Here is an 18594-nt window from a genome sequence, read left to right as displayed (position 1 = left end):
GATTAAGATTTCACCCAAAAGGTAGGATAAACTTCTGGAATTTTGGAAGCTAGTTTAGGCATTTATATCCTCTCTAGAATTTATTGTTATAATATGCTGAACCAGATGTTAAACTTTAGAGCCTCAGCCTCGACCTACTTCTTATTTCAGGAATTGAACTATTTCTCAGCTAAATCTTTCATTTGCAAAATTTCTGGGGGGTTGCCCCCTCCCCTGATACATTTTTTTGGGGGTTTTGTGTGGTTTTTGGTTTGGGGGTTTTTTTTGTGTTTGTTTGTTTGTTTTTTTTCCCTTCCTCAACATTTTAAACTGATATTAGATTTTCCTTTAAGTAAGGAAAGGCCAAACTTGGCATGTTTATTTCTAGGGAAACCACCATGTTGCTCATGATCACATAAGAACCTAATAAACATTGTGTTCTCAGTCTGGTTTATGTTTAAAGTGAAACATAAAAAAGGATTAATTATCCTGAGTAATTAATGTAAAAGAAGTCATTCTTTTTCTCCATTTTTTTTCCAGAAAACAGAATAGTCATGGAGACATTGTGGGAGTCTCTTGGCCATGTGGGAGTCTTAGCAGCATAGTTCAAGATACATGACCTACATTAGGAAACTGAGACAGACTGACTGCTGAATAGTCAGCTTACCCCTGTTTGTTCTTATAACTGTACTACAGGGCTTCAAGGAGAGTGACACTGTCATCTGTAAGGCTTTGGGACACTGAGTTGAATGAAGCTAGGGGAAAAAATATTGGTTCAACTTTTCTGAAGAGTTGTAAGTGTAGGAAAACTTTCCAGACAGAGAATGACATAACTGAAGTGTTGACTCCAGTTGTAGACATTGAGATGAATGAAGAAGATATTTTCAAGGCCCATATAAGGAAGTGAAGCAGATACATGGAATTTTCATATTCATGGTAACTTCAGGTGAAGAGATCATTAAAAAATAAGTAGCTCCATGTGCTATAAGAGAACATTCTTTGATAATATAATCCTGAATTATTTTGCAGACAACAGATAATTTTGAAGGAGATCAAAATATTTTATGGTTTTTTTTGGGTGTGGGGTTTTTTTTTTTGTTTTTGTTTTTTTTTTTTTTTTTTTTTTGTTGAGTGCAATTTCTTTGGTCATTTAAGAACACTGTATTTAGTAAATTGTCAAAAGATCGGTTGCAAATGCTGGCATTACCTTATGCTCCTGGAAAAAAAAAGAGGTATCTGAGACGTGGGATCCTAAACATTGTTTCAATTCTGAAAAGCAGTGGTTGAAAAAGCATTTTCTAAGGTCCAACATTTTAGTTAGTGAAGTGCTAGCTATCATACGCAAGAGGTAGCCATAATATCATTTTCATTTACATTTTATAGATTCCACCACCTTAAAGAAACCTCTGCTATAGCACTAAATTGCATCAACTAAAAGAAGAGGGACAGATTTATTGTATTGTCAAAAATTATATGAGGGAAGGCAGTTCCGGGGAACATCTGTGAGGGGTAGACTTGTGTTCTGTATGACTGCATGTCTGATTACATCTTTGCCTTGAAAAGCAGGAAAGAGTTCTTTCCAAAAAATACAGGATGACAGACATAGAGGAATTTGATGCCAGGTTTGTCTTCAACCACAAAATTCTCTCTCATGGTGTTCGTAGGTCTGCAGATGTGCACTTCTGGCTGGACAGATGTGCCTGATGTTTGTTTCTCTCACATTTCTCTGGGGATATGCATCACCTCTTTCTCAGTAGCTCTACCCTAACATGAACTCCTCTGTCATAAGGATTTAGTTGACTGTGGATGTGTATCTTAAAGTTCCTCAAAATTAAAAATAGCTGTTTGAGTTTTTCATATTATTTTAAAGCTACACTGTCACAATAATTATAAGTACAACTAATGGGATAATGCAGTGAGCCAAATCTGCATAGAACAATACTGCTGTCAGAATGGTTTCACATTATGTTACCTAACGTGTTTAATCACTAGCCTCCTTTATCTAGACTCACTTTGGTACATAGCAAACATAAGGCACATGATGATTAGATGATTTTATTTCCACAAATGGAGAGTGTCAGCATTTTGATCTTCATACATATTTCAGGCATGTTTCATCTAACAGCCTTTTATGGCATCTCAGTAGAGAAAATCCAGATATTAGTAAATCAGAAGTGTAAGTCTGCTGAAATTCATATCTGGAGAGCTTTGTGAAAATTCAGAATTATTTTATGCTTCTTAAAAATATCTTACTGCAAATCAGACAATATTCAATAGAATCACTTGAAAAAAATAAACTAATTTTGAGAGATGCAAAGTCTAGTACTATCTCTATAATTTTACTTAGAGTTTGCAAACATTTCTTCAAATCAATAGAAGGATGGTGTGATTTGTCATACTATAAATAAGATTACTATAATATATCAGAGAAAGTAGATCATAACATGGTCATTTTTTTCTATGGATTTTGAAGGAGACTTAATATTGCCTGCTCAGACGTAGATTTCTAAATTGTAGATATCTGGAACTAGCCAGTGAAGATAGATCACATATCAAGGCTCTGTCTTTTAATGCCATTACTATTTGACTCAAGTAATTATACAGTTGACAAAAAACAGTTTTGGAAACATAAAGGTCAAAATCCCACCTAGCTACTTGCTCACTCACTCTCATTAGTGGGGCAGGAGGAGAGAATAGGATGAGAAATGGATTGAGGTAAAGGTAGTGAGATATCTTAGCAGTCTCAGCTTGACAGTCTCTGTTTAATTTATTGCCAGGTAATACAGGTTTGAGTAGTGTGAAAGAAAGATGAAAGAAAGATGAACATCAAACCCCCATCTTTCTTCCCCCCTCTCCCAGGCACTTCATTCTGCTACTGCCAAATCCTCTCCCCACCACAAGCAGCACAGGAATGGACAGGGAGCAGTATGATTGGAACACAACAGTCTCACTCTTCTGCCATCCTGCTCTGGTGCAGGTTCTTCCCATTGGGTGAGCTTCTTCAGGAGAAAAATCTGCTCCCATGTCAGGTCTCCACAGGTAATCTCTTTTGGGAGATATCTAACTGCTTCTGCATGCAGTTGTTTTGTGCAATCACTCCACAGGCTGCAGTATTATCTCCTCCATGTGCCCTTCCAAGGAAATATCAGCTCTAACTCTCTCCTTCACAGGGTAAATGGGAGTAAGTGTCCCCTCCCCCAGAGATTTCACCACAGACTGCAGCTCCCACTCTTTATTTTCTGAGATTGGTGTTCACAGAACAGTTTCTTGCTTTTGTGTTCCCTCCCCTTCTGTCTGTGTGGCATTTTCTGATCTTTTTTAAAAGTGCTTTCCCTGAGATGCCACGGTCTTGGCTGAGGGGCTCAGCTGTGCCCTGCGGCGGCTCAGCTGGAACTGGCTCTCTCTGTCACAGACCAGAGACCTTCCTCCTACCCCTGACAGCCTCGACACACATGCAAACCCAGCACAGTAGTGTCTCTAATTCAGCTCATAATAACCTTCACATCAAATGAACATAGAACAATAGCTCTGGTATCTTACAGAATGTCAAATCTGTAGGTAACATAGCAATATTTGAGTAATACTAAACTTATATCCAAATGTGTCTCAAATTTTACAAAAGGCAATAAAAATCAAGGACTGTACAGTAATAACTAGCTACTTTTGTTTCTCAAGAAAGGCTCACCTCTTAGGGTTTGTGGCTGTTTTGTAAAACACGGACACTTCCAGAAAAGTAGATGTGTTTGAAGAGGCTTATAGAAAGTTAATTATATCAGCAGTCTAGGACTTCACATTCAGAGAAGCAATCAGGCATCAAATTGTTGAATGGTTTTCAAATAAGTGACAAGTAAAAATGACATTGGTATGATGGAAAGTCTTAAGGAAATTTCATTAGCTACCTCCAGTGATGGTCCAAGGTGAGACGAGATGCGCAGAGCAGTGGGGCTGAAGATAATGCAGGACACCCTATAGTGAATTAATATTAAAATCTCAGAGTATGGAACACTGCCAGTTTTTCTGAGAGATTTAGTTAATCTAATTAGAAGATAGAAGAGGACAAATTCTGTGTCTGACTGTCAGCACTGAAATAAGAAGGAATACTGAGTAGTAAAGTGTCTGTAAACAGATACACTCAACACAAAAATTATAACCAAATGGCATGTACTATTTACTACTCTACCAGTACTAAAACTGGCTTTATATTTTATAGTAATTCACCATAACTCAGTCAATCATCTTAAAGTTTTTGCAATGGACATAATGAAAATATATTTTGCATAAATTATACAAAGCAAAAATGAGACAAAACAGGCAGATGAGACAAAGAAAAGCTGATCATAAATGCTTGCAAATAAACTCAGTGATGGTTTTTAATACATTTGTTTCAAATATTTGGGTTTTTAATTCTCTGATATGAAACAAGAAGATCAGGATTAATTCAAAATTCATCATCTCTTTAGAAACAGAAATATTTGTGTTGAAAATCTTCAGATGATTGTCTGAATAAGGTAGTGGAAAGCACTATCCTATGAAGTCAGAATAGAGCCTGTAATGAAAATATAATTTTATTGACTCATGCTTTAGAGGACCATGCTTTGATGGTTTTATGACCAGTAGTGTATAAGAAGTTCTCAATATATACCCAGTTGCAAAAATATTACTGATATTATTTTGGTTTTATTAATACTATTGCTTATTTGGAGTTTATGCCAAAAAAATTCTGTTGCATTTAAAAAAAATTTTACCATCACAGGCTGTGAGTAAGACATATGTGAGGGTTTTTTACATCCCAGCATTTCAGAAACAATCAGCTTCTATAATAGTCTCATTCTATCTACTTCTGATACATACAAGGTGGAAAACTGTTTTGGTGGCAGAATTAGAAAGGTAAAACATCTGTATTAGATGGAAAACAACTAATTTATTTCTTTGCAGTTGGTGCACATCTGTGCTCATTAAAATCAAAGCCAAGACTTGCATTTTCTTCCGTGATGTAAGATGAAATAAAAGCATTTAAAGACTGAGCTATTCCCATCCTCAGAATTAAATATCTCTGTAATTGCTGGGTGTTATGGAAGGGGAAGTTGAATGTCTGTTTTCTGTCATTTACCTGCAAAGTTAACTTTTGTCAGAACTAATAATAACAATTCCATGTGGATTTTTTAGTGTTAACTACACATTTAGCATTTTCTTAACATGCATTCTATCAGTAAAGTGAGTTCCTTTGGTTACTGCTGTATTACACATATCTAAAGATGCAGTGCTTTATTTGTTCAGACCCATCTTAAGAGGAAAAATAAAAAAATATGGAATTCACTGGCTGTCAGTTGGCACAGAATATCTTTCTACTAATAAGAATAAAGCCTGCAAGAAATCTTAGATTTTCACCAAAGTGTCAAGTTAAAAAAGAAATAAGACAACACTAAAGTATTCTAAACAGGAGCAGTACCAAAGATTTGATACCGACTGGAGAAGCCTTGATACTCTCTTGGACAGTTGCTGTGAACGAATGTTTTAATTCAAAGAATGTCCAGCAAAGATATTGGCAGAAGCAGGTACAATATAAAAGTGAGAGTATGGCAAACTTCATTGACAAGATCCACTCTACTACTTACTAGATGGTAAAAGCAAAGAAAAAAACAAATCAGATTAAAATCTAAAATAAATCAATATACAATTTAAATAAACATAAAATTATCTGTGTGCATGCTGGGGATAGAAAAAGGGCACAGATGGGAAAGGGTTAAGTGTAGAAAGGAAGAAGTGAGGTCCCCTGTTGAGTCACCAGGTTCAGAGTGGACCTCCTTGACAAACCTGTCCTCAGACTTCATCAATGGTTTAAGCCTAAAAGTTATAAGAGTACTTAAATTTAACAGTACTTAATCTATAGCCTAAATTAAACTATTTAACAAAAGATTCTATAGAATTTACTATATATATATAGAGAGAGAGAGAGCAAAACCATAACTCACCTACAGTCCTAACTTACTTACAAAGCTAATGTACTTAAGAGTCTATGACAGCAACATTCATAGTACATTCACGTTTGGACCCCACAGACCCAATGGAGCCTGTGCAAAGTAGAGACTGTGGAAATTTCCCCTTGAGTTCACTGAAGTACTCACTTCAGATGTCTTTGCATTTGCTTAATGGTTGAAGGACTGGGGATATCAACCTGGGCTCTGTTGTCAGTCGTCCTCTGAGTATAACAAACTTGAGAATTTTCTCACTCTGAGAAGCAGCCCAGTCAAAGGCAGATCCTAGAATCATAGCCTGTCCAGGGACAGAAGGGACCTTAAAGACCATCTTGAGCACCTCCAGGAATGGGATATCCACAACATTTTTGGGCAATCTCTTCCAGTGTCTCACCTCTCTGACAGAAAAGAGCTAAATCTTAACATCTGTGCTTAAACCTGCTCTCTTTCAGTATGAATCCATTCCCCTTGTCTGCTGTTGTTATACCACCACAGTGGGATGTAAAATTGATACTCTGCTTAAATGCATAAACTGGAGGGAAAAAAATTGCTGATTAGTACTAAACATTATTACAAAGTGTTGACTGGGGCAAACAGTAAAATTTTGCAAAATTCCATGAAGTTTTAGGAAATGTGCACTATATTTAATGTCTTTGAGATCTTTACTCATTTCACAGAGGTGGTCAATATTCCTTTTGCTGGTGAGGGGAATGATCATAAGGACATACAAACAGGGGTATGTCATAAATTTTGTTTCTATACAAAATCAGATTAGTAAAGAAAGACTCCAAGCTCCTGATTTAACTGTGATTGCAGCAACCTATCATTTCCAAAGAATGAATTTACCGCATCTGCTAGGAAGTAAACAATAAACAAAAAGATCAGGAACATCTCAGAGGAAAAAAGAGACTCTTGAAGTCGTTTTACAGGAGTGACTAATCTCAGTTCCAGACAGTTTACATTTTTTAATGGAGATGTTTTAAACCTTTGTGGAAGATATGTTCATGGAACTATTTACTTGTAATTCCTTCTCACAGTGAAAGTCAATGTCCCTTGTATACTTATAATTTTATATAGGCAAGCATTTAACACACTTTGTACATGGACATGCAATTTATTGCTAGCTAAACAGTTATCTTGAGTCCAGTTAAAAAAAATATAGCCAAATAATATAACTTTATACAGAAAATTAATATTCTAAACCAAAGTGACACTCTGCAATAGGTAAAACTAAAACTAACCTTCTCTTTGCTGCTGTACTCACAATGTTTCCAGGGGTCCTAACAAAATGACAGCCATTTTCCTCATTAGAAAGGTGGTCTGTTCTGCAAAACATTGATAATGTTTCAAGTTTTTCCCTGCAGGACTTGCAGTATTCGTGAAGATGGTTCCTTTTTCATTGTCTTTGGGTTTGTTTGTATATTTCAACTTATTACTACAGTCTAATTCCATTTTGTTTCCTATTACCCGTTAAAAGTTGCACATCTGCTTCTTCCAATCTCAGTGGACACAAAGTCCATTCTGATTTAGACAATAGCATATAAAAAAACTACAGCATTTGTAAGCATTTGATATTTCAATTTTATTTCATGTTTTAGAAGATAGAATGAAATATTTCAGAAGAGACATCTGTTTTATGTATTTCTTCCCCTGCCATTTTTCCCATCCTGCTGGTCTAATATCCTTCTGGACATGATTTTAATTTCATGGTCCAAAAAAAATACAAATAGACATTACCATCATGTTATATTAAATTTAACACAAAAGACACTCTAAAGTTGCAACTCAAACATGCAGTCTGTCCTCTTGAAGTAAAATTCAGAGGTAATGCATATGATGAAAAAACATATATAATGTAGTTCAGAATTAATTTTTTAGAATCTTACAGTTCTAACGCACAAAGAAAAATGTCACTTCACATTCTGTTGACAAAGGTATAAACCATTATGGTTTGATAAAATTCCTCTCCGTGATCATACCTCCCACGTACATGGATAAGCAAGGACCAATACAGGATCATAATCTTTTGAAAAAGTTAAGAGAAAGTTTTAACCTTATAGTCTATTAATGTCATCTAATCAGACACTAAAATTTTCTTCTCTGTTGGCAGTTATAATTTCGAAATCATGCCTAGTCATGCAGTAAAATAATGCAGCAAATATTTCTAGTGAAAGAGACATAATCAGCTTTTTTAGGAAAAAACTCACATTTTCTTATAAGGTGAAGATAAACTAATTCAATATCAAATTTTCTGTCTGGAGAAAATCTTTAAATAACCAGACAAATCTTTATAATATATCTAGAATTTGATAGAAGACTTTATGATAGAAGGACTTCTAGAATTAGATGTTCATACTTTCACTAAAATAGAAACTAAAGGACATATAATAAGTAGAACAATCATATAAAGTTAAAAAATGCAAAAGTATACAGGAAACATTTTGCATTTAACAAATTATTTGATAACAACTGTCAGAAATTATGTTATTAAAGTTTTAAGAGAAATGCAGAAAAATTAATTCAGTAAGAAATAAGTCAAGAGAAAAAAAAGCTCTCTGATTATTTGTTTGTTTGCTGGATTCAAAGGTTTTTCTTGCATCATGATCTGCATCATTGATCTTTATATCAATAAACTAATGGAATACATATATATATTTATATATATATATATATGTAAGGCCTTGGTTTTATTTCTTGTTTTCACTGCTTTAGTACTTCACTTGCATTCTAAAATCTTGAGTATGTGACTTTTTTGTACAAACCTGTGGAGAAAAATCAATCATGTCACAGTTGTCTTGTTAGGAGACTCTGTACAGAGATATATATTTATTATTATTACAATATTATATTGTTGAATATATTCTCTAAGTACTCAATATTACACGGTAGCATGTAATTTGGATTTCTCAAAACCACTGGAAATAAAATGCAATTAAAAACTTCAACAGATTTGGTTATTTGAAACAGGATCAAGACTCCTTTTAAGATAAGAGAATAAACTTCTTCTTTGTTGCTCACTTTTTTTTTTTTTGTTTTCTAACAAGCATCATATATGGAAGATACTAAAATTACACTAATTATATTCCGACTGCATGCCTGTAATGACCAATGTTTTATATCCCATTGAAGTCTGTATGGAAATGTTATGGCTAGGTAGAGAAAACAAATAGCAGTCACATGTCCATGCTTTGCTTTTTTTGACAGATTTAGACCTCACTAAATGTTTTTACAGAACCTAAAGATGTTCTACAGAATGGACAATCATTTTATATTTTTGGGGATCATTACTGCTAAAAGGTTAATTAATGTAATTGTAAATTTAAGTTGTTATTATAACTCAGAGACATGATTTCATAGTTCACTGTTGTCATTGACATAAGTGACAGCAATACATGGATTGGCAAAATTTCTCATTTTCTTCTCTTATTCTTTAGGACCAGTGTTTGGGCTGAAATCTGTCTGATACTCTAAACCAATGCTGATGGGCTACAGTAGGGTGCAACCTGCTTGGAAACTTTTAAGATTACTCTTTTGTTTCAAAGACAACAATAAAAGTCTCTGTTTCAAAAAGGCTTTAAGTTCAATTTAAAACCCTTATGTTGATTTGGGCTGGAATAGATTTAATTTTCTTCTTAGTGGACTTTTTCTGCTTCCCATCCTGCTGGTGAGTAGGCTGAGGGTGCAGAATTTGAGAGGGGACACAGATGGGACAGCTGACCCCAAAAGACCTAGCAATAAAAGCTGGGAGAAATAAAGAGAAAGGGAGAATATTCAGAATCATGGTGTTTGTTTCTCCAAGTCCCTGTTAGGCATGACGCAGCTCTGCTTTCCTGCAGATGGCTGAACACCTACCTGCCCACAGAACAATGAGTTAATTCTGTGCTTGGTTTTTCTAGCATGTATCAGTAGTTGCTTTACCTGTTAAATTGTCTTTACGTCAGCCCATGAGTTTTCACATATTTGTCCATCCTTCTACTGATGAATCTTATATTTTTTTAATATAGAAATATATATAGCTTTGCTAGCTGAAGTATTTTCTTTATTGTGGTTGTCATAGGTAACACAGGCAATATGCTTCTGCAATCTGTATATTAACTACAAAGGGCTGGCCTGAAATTAATATATGCTATGTACTGCAAGTCCTTTAAACACTACATTATACACTTAAAGAATGCAGTTATTGCTATTGGAAATAAAAATAGTGGAAGAAAATTGAAAACAGAAATAGATTGGACATGACAGTTAAGGAGAGTAAAATAGATGATGGTGAGTACATTTTCATGCATAAGATTTCTTATGTTGGCTAGTAGCTAATAACTGTAAAATACAAAATGGAATGGTATATCTTGTAAGCGATGATTTTCCACTGAATTCCTATTTACTTCAGATGAGTCTGTTCTAATTTACTCTTCTTAACTAATTCAGACTTAAATCATCTTATTTCTCTCTGCCTTTGTAACTCAAATAGGATTTTTCCACATACTTAGTCATAAATCTAGTTGTAGTCTAATAATGTTGCCAGCAGCTGCTAAAAGCTTTTTTCAGGGTGTTCAAGTTAAATTCACTTATTAGTAGCACTTGAAAATGCAGGTCAGCCTTTTTTTTTCTTTTTTTCTTTATTTATGTCTGTGTATAGGCAGATTGTGAGTGTTGATGTAGTGAAGAAAGATATAAAACAGATACAATAGCCATGTCTTTTTTCTGTGTAAACAGTTCCAGGCAATCTCACATCACCAGTTTATATGTTTTCATTAGCACTTCCACTTGTGGCAAGAGAGAACTGCTTTATGTTTTACAAATTTAGACTAAGACTTTTCATAATTGTCATCTAGTTGAAGTGAAATGTGAAAAAGTGCTTAGAGATGCTATACTGGATTTACTGGACAGCTATGAAAGCCCAGTGTTGTCTTTGTGTATAAACTGTAGCTTCTGGAAGGGATACACTCACACTGAATATTTCTTTCCTTTCTGTGCTGGTGAAGAGAACATCCTCTGTATCTCAGTGATGGGAGAATTCATAACTAGTGGGATTTCAATTCTCACTGGTACAGAGGAGAAGTATTTTTTTCATTCCCACAAAATCTTCAATTGAATTGTCATTAATTAGTGTTTCAGTGCTCACACACAGAAAACTCCATCTTCTTGTCTGTGACATCCATTTCCGGGAGTTTTAGAGAATTAATAGTTGTAGTGGTAAGATTCCACTTTGTCTGAGATAAAGTTAGGAAGTGATGGAATATTAAAATCTACCTATAACTTATTTGCCTTGCAGAATATCTAAAGGGATCAAAGTTTATTTACATAATTTTGCATATAATATGTCATAAAACAGCAATTGAAAATAGGCTAAGGCAGAAGTAAAGATATAAAATTGTCAGATAAAGGGTGAGAAAAAACAAAATAAGACAAGAGACAGGAAATTTTAAACATTTTATACAGGAAGAATGATATATAGTCTGGTGACTAAGATGGGAGTCTAGAATTCAGTGCTTCAGTGTTGATACCCAAATACCTCACTACATCTGGCCTAGAAACAAGTCTTCCATGCAATGCCTTCCTTCCCTGTATCCCTGAAGGCAAATCCCTTGGGTCTACATCTGCAGTAGAAACTAATGCATAGCCAGAAAATAAACTGAGACACTGGTCATCTCATCATTTTCACTGTTTCTCTGGCTGCACATTTACTGCCTGTGTTACAGCCCCTCTGACTAACTTGTTTTTACAAGTCAAGTATGTCTACAGAACATATTTTTTATATTTTCTCTAAGGAATATGAGAGAAAAAAATGTGAGATTATTATGCCATTTGAACCACAGATAAGTCCCTCCTTTTTATTTTATTTTTTTAATTTTTTTCCATGCTAGACTATACATATGCTTAGTTTTGTAGATATTTGAGTATGAATTTTAAAAAAAGTCAGGGCTCAGATAAAAGCCAGAAAATTAATGCTATTTATCATACATTTTTTGCAATGTGCAGGTGTAAATAAGAATTTTAATGTTTCATTTAATTCTATATGTCATATCATTAAAAAAATATAGTGAGAAGGATTAATTGTAAGTCTCATATGATACCTCAGGATCATATATCACAGGATTTGGGCATACATGTAATTTGTAGGGAAAAGGAAAAAAACACATGACTATATGCTTTCCTGAAAACATGATCAAAGAGTTTAATTTAGTCATTCACTTATGAACTTGATTAGTCACCTTTGGAAGAAGTGCAATAAGAACATAAGAGCAGAAGAAATGACCACTGTTGCCCTAAATCAGTGGTCTATGGAGCTCAGTATTGTGCTTCCTGTTACTGCAGTGCATGTAGGTACAGGAAATAGCATCACTTCTGCAGTCCTTTTCTCTTCCACCCATGTAGTCTTGGACTGAGGAAATTAAAGCATACACTTTTCCTGGTTACTGTCAAGATTTATTTATGGCCAGTGTTATCTACTCCATAACGAAGATTTAAATACCATGCAAAAAGCAGCAAATTGGAAATTAGGAGGAACTTTTCTTTGCATCATTTGATACAGTTTACAACTATAAGGACTGCCTTCTGTCACATTTTGCCACATATTCTTTCATCTTCTAAAAGTCACACATACACATATATAATATTTCTTATACTATAGAACGTATACATATGTAGTATAGTATATAGTAAATATACCATGCATATAGTGCACATAAAGCATAGCATAGAATAGAATATTCAATTTGAAGGATCAGACTATGAAGATCATGCCATTCAATTGCCTGAACATTTCAGAGCTGACAAAAAGTTAAAGCATGTTATTAAAGGCATTGTGAAAATGTCTCTTAAAATGTCTCAGGCTTGGGCGCCAGCCATTTTTCTAGGAAGCCAATCCAGGGGCTGGCCTTGAGGTAAAAAAATGTTTCATAATGTCTGGTATGAACAACTTTATGACATATCACTAAACCATTTTCATGTCCTGACGTCAGAAGTCAGGGAGAATCACCTCCCTCTCCTCTCCTTTTACAGGGAGCTATAGAGAGCAAGGTAGTCATACCTCAGCCTGCTTTTCTCCAAATTAGACAATTCTAAAACCCTCAGATGCTACTCTCTGAGCATTCATTCCAGCCTATTTCCCAGCTTTGTTGCCATCCTTTGAGTGTCTTAAGAAGTTTCCCAGGCTGTGTGTCCCAGAACAGCACACAGTGCTCTCGATGAGGTTGCAGCCATTGTAAACAGCAAGATAATCACCTTTTGACTGGCTGGCAAAGTTGTGTTTGATGCACCCTGGTATAAATATATACTACACATATAGATAGACATCATAGGATGTTTATCTATACCTGTCTATCTACTATTAGCTACAGCGTGCATACTGTCTCTATACTAGCAACACATTATCTACTATTCTACAAGCTGCATTGGGTGAAGGACTGACTTGTGGTCAGGGTTCAAAATGTAGGGAATTGATCAATACCTGACTGCCAACTGGTCAGAACCAGAATTCCTCAGGGTTCAGTTCAGGATTTTTATCAATGATCTGGGTGCAGAAGTTGGATGCACTGTTAAAATTTTGCTGCTGATATTGGGTATTCTCCCTACACATGGTGGGGAGCATAGACAGGATGGTATTTGGAGTCCCTTCCAACCCAAAACTTTCTATGATCCTACAAGAGGTGGGACAAAGTGCCTTGCAGAGGAATTTAGATGTATTGGAGCATTGGACAATTAACAGCAATTTAACAAATTGGAATGCCATCCAACTTCACCAGGGATGGACTCATGCCAGACACAAGTACAAATCCGGAGGGGAAGATCTGGAGGGCAGCACTGCAGAAAGGAATGAGATAGGTTGAGTGTAGGCCAGATAGGTGGCCTGGCAGCCATCCTGAGATGCAGCAAACACCATGCAACCAGCCAGTAGATTTTAGAGAAAGCAGAAACCAGAGAAAGGCCACCACAGTGATCAAAGGTCTTTAATACCTCTCATGAAGAAAAGCTGAGAGGCTTGGGCTGTTAAGCACAGAGAAAATGTTTGAAATATCTGAGGTCAAAGGGACCTCACAAAAAAAGAAAAAGACAGAGAGAGACTTTCTAGACAGGCCTGTAGTATCAGTGGAAGGGCCAATTCTTTAAAACTTTAGGAGGGTATATTTTTATTGCATGTAAGGAAAAAATTCTTTACAAGGAAGGTGGTAAGATGCTGGAACAAGCGGTCCAAAGAAATTGTGGGTCCTTCAACACTGGAAATGTTCACAATCATATTGGATTGAGCAACCTGACCCAGTGAAAACCACCAAGGCAATGCAGTTGAACTAGATAATCTTTAATTGTCCCTTCCTACCCAAACCATTTAAGGCTCTCAGATATCCTTAACAGCAATGTGCAAAAGTAGCTTGACACTTGTCTGGAGCTTTCACCTTTGTTTCATTTATACTTCACAGAAAAAAAAAAACAACCCACATATATATTTAGAAACCATGATAGATATGAGGGTAATTTTACCATATGAACTGATAATTACGTTCTGCCCTTATATAATTCACATCAATAATTAACTTGAATTGAGAACATTCAAGAGAATGGAAGAAACCACGAGCATGTGCATATATAATTCTCATTAGAAATTGGTCTCAGATAGGGATCATAGTTCATATAAATCCATCATAGTGCTGTTATGAGGAAAATGACTGGGAAAATTCCAATGCTTTCAGTATTCTAAGATTTCAAATGAGTTAAAGATAAAACCTGAATTTTTCAAGCTATGAAAAGACAGGTGTTAACCTCTCCTGAGTCCTTTCCCAGCCACCTGCCTGTCTCAGTACAAAAACTAACACAAAAATGTAACACACTTTCATATCCATAGAAAGCCTTTACAAAGATTAAAGCTTTGCAGTATCTTTCCTTCATGAAAAAAAAAAAACTTTTTCCCCTTAGTGAGCTCTTTTATAACTGATTTCTATTGTGTGCTAGATATTTTTTAAATGCCTGTGATTCAGCTTCTGGTTTCTTCCAATACTCCCCTCCCCCAAATAAGAAGCACAACTTGTTAAAATTGAATAGAGGTGGCTACAAGCTGACATCTGTGTCAATGTGAAGAACAAAGACAAAGTTTCCATGGCTCTCTTTTAAGAACAGAAGGACAGTTTTTTTCCTGGAATTGTGAAAGTAGTCTAAAGGCTTCACAAGTAGCCTTCCTTTCTAATGGAAAGATGAAAGTACTGCAGAAAAAAGAATAAATGTCCTGTAAATTAATAAATAAGTTCTTATTTGGGAAAACATTCAAGACAAAAGCTAGAAGTCTATACACACCCTCTAAAATTTAATGTTTGATAGTACACTCCATATCATGCAGGTATTTTTGTACATATATTGCTTACTTTTAAGTAGACATTTTTGTCAGAGATTAAATACCTTTGTGCTAAGTGCTTGTACCTAAGTGCTGCAAGCATAAATTCTGCCTATAAATAGAAGCTGTTCTTAACTTTGTCATCTGAATATAAAACTTTACACTTGTACATTAAAGGCATGCTGACAAGTGCAGTACTCCATAGAAGTAACCATCAGAGGGTCGTATCTTATTTTTCAGAATGGAGCCACACAAGACACTATGTGAATCACAATAGATGAAGTTGCATTTAAAAAAAAAAAAAAAAAAAAAAAAACTTTTTTCAGTAAAAAAAATTACAGATATTTAAAAGACAATGGCTTTTTTGACTGTAAGATATTAGAAAATAGCATTTTAGATGAGCCCTATTTTGATGAAGTTTGAAGCTTAAGTTTACAATAAGGATTATTTAATCACATGTTAACTAAATACAGGGAGCCACATCTAATGTAAGATGGAATATAGAATATATCAAGTTTCAAATCTGCGATAATCATAATTGTATTGGTATTTTCTTTAGTAAAAAGTATATTTCTGCAATGATTTTTCCTATATATTCTTTCATCCAGAAGGTAATTTTTAAGGGTATGAAAATGAATCCTGAGAAATTTTTCACCCAGAGTGTAATTGAGCAGTGGGACAGACTCCCGAGGAAAGATGTCACAGCAGAAAGCCTGACAAAGCTCAAGAAACATTTGCACAATATTGTCAGGCACAAAGTGTCATTTTTGGGGTGTCCTGTGCAGGGTCAGAAATTGCACACAATGATCCTCATGGGCCTTTTCCAACTTGGCATGTTCTCTGATTCTATGATCAGTCCATATACATTAAAATAAAAGACAACTTTCTTTGACAGGATATTATAACAACGCATCTGCATCATTTCTAGTGGATATGATGGAGGAACATTGAAAAAGTTATTAGTCAACTGTGGAAATAATTCTTGTTTCCTTTAAATGAAAAAAAAACCTCTTGAGAAAAAAACCCTTTATATAGGAAATTTTTCCTTTTTTATTATAATATGAGAAATAGTTATTAGCTTCTCTCATATTGTCTTGTGTTCCTTAAGTTTTCTTAGGATAAATTCTCTAGACAGGTACTTCTCTCAATAACTGTACCATTTTGATGTGACAACCATGAATCTCCTTAAGAATCACTGAAATGTTTTGTAGACCTAGGCCATAATTATACATGACAAGAAAAGAGAGTTGAGATGACAAATTCATTGCTGCTTCATAGTTAAATTTGAAAATTTAATAGTAGGAAACCTTCCTCTTAGTTAAAATCCTTTTTTTTTCCTCACTTAAATTTATTTATAATTAATTTTCATTATTTTTACAAGAAAAGTAGCATTTGAGGAAATATCAAATTTTTGAGCACTTACATAGTGATTTTGCCATGCAAATAAAATCTTGGTTTTGTATGCATTTACTAACATTTATTTTACAGGAACACCTTCCCCCCATACTACATTATTGAATTTCTTTGGCCATATGTGGCACCTTAAAATCTGGCATCAAATTTAGTCATCTCTGGCTTTCATTACATTAACATCAGAAGACAAAATTCAGACATTCTGACAATATTAGACACCTTTTTTACTGACTAGAAAGTCCACCATCCAAATATGTATTTCTTTTCTCATTGTCTGCAAAGAAGCTTCCAGAAATCATCTTAGAAGAAGACATTCAGCTTTCAGTTTTCTAAAATTCAGGTAGGTGAAACCTTCTCAAGCACCGTTCTGAGGTCACCCTACCTGATGTTGAGTAGACTTAGTCCTGCCTGGCTGAGAAGTCAAATGGCATCAGACCTTTGGTTTATATTCTGACACAGTACATCAAACATTATTTCTGGATCTTATTACATGCCTTCATTTGTTTTTCATGCACTCTTATTTCTCACTCAAGTTTTCTCTTTGTGTGCCTAACTAGAAAAAAATAGCCAGGAAGTAATATTTTTTTGTTAAAAAATATAATAAAGTAAAAAAAAATCAACAAGTAAATAACAACTAAAGAAAACAAACAAAAATCACTTAATCAAATGGAATTGTTTTGATAATATGATATTGTTCTAGGCTATGTCTAATTAGACATAGTCTAGGTATTTTGTTTAAATACAAGTCTTTAATTAAGAATCTTTTGGTGCATGAGACATTTCTTTTAACAATATTTCTATGCAAGTATCTCATAAAACAGATTTTTTTTTTAAATAAGAATTTTCATTTTTTAATTGCATGGTATACAAGCAAAGTGTAAGCAGTATGCATTACAAGGTATCTTGGTGAACTGGCATCTAACTGTGGCAATTATTAGCACTTTTACCCTTATCACTCCATTGCATGGGCATCATGCCAGTTGTCTTTATGTACTGCAAGGCCCTCATTCTGCAAATTGAAAAGCATTCTAAAAATCATTTTTGCATTTATTTCCTAATCTCATTATCCTCAGTTAGTCTTTTCCAGATCCATTGACATAAATCACATCAAACTTAAAAATATTTAACATTTCAAAATATAATGCTCAAGAATATGTGCCATTATCAGTTTAAAATTACTTACTGTTTAACTCAGACCTATTAAGAAGCCACCCTTCCTTCTATGCATTCCTGGAGGAAATAAACTGGATAATTTCTTTACCAAGAAATTTCTTTACCAAGAAATTTCCACATCAGATATTTTTAGACCTACCTCCAAACCAAAGGCTTTATTGTCTAATGGCCAAGAGTTTCTTATCAGTTCTGTGAAAAATGCTTGTTACCAAATTAGAGAAAATACCACTCTGCCTGCCTGTTCTGCTTTCTGGTATTTTAAATGTACATCTAGATAATTAATGAAAGCTGGATTTTTTTTCTTCTCTGAGAAAATAGGAACTCCAAAATCTAATATTGTTTCAAAGTTGTAACAGTTAAAAAACACTAGTGATCTAACGGGGGATTTTTTGGTATTGTTATAGTTGCTTGTTTGTTTGTTGGTTGATTTGTGGTATTTTTGTTGTTGTGTTTGGTTTTATTTTTTTTTCTGTAGTAATATAATCTGGAGTGGTGAGTCATTATGGAATGGAATAAAATTGAATTTAGCTTCTGAATCTGCTAAAGCCAGTAGTTCTTGTATTTTAAACATGCTCATTCAGAGAAGACACTTCAGAAAGGCAGATTTTAATCTGATATGTATCCCTATAGTACTACTCTGTGATTTTATTTTTGCCTAGTTTGAAATTGAAAGTGCTGTACAGATACCCATGGAAAACAAGATTCTTCATTCAGTTGTCTTACATGTAGAAT

This window comes from Lonchura striata, chromosome 2, assembly GCF_046129695.1.
Source record: "Lonchura striata isolate bLonStr1 chromosome 2, bLonStr1.mat, whole genome shotgun sequence".
NCBI classification, from domain to species: domain Eukaryota; kingdom Metazoa; phylum Chordata; class Aves; order Passeriformes; family Estrildidae; genus Lonchura; species Lonchura striata.
Note: the sequence above shows the minus strand (reverse complement) of the source record.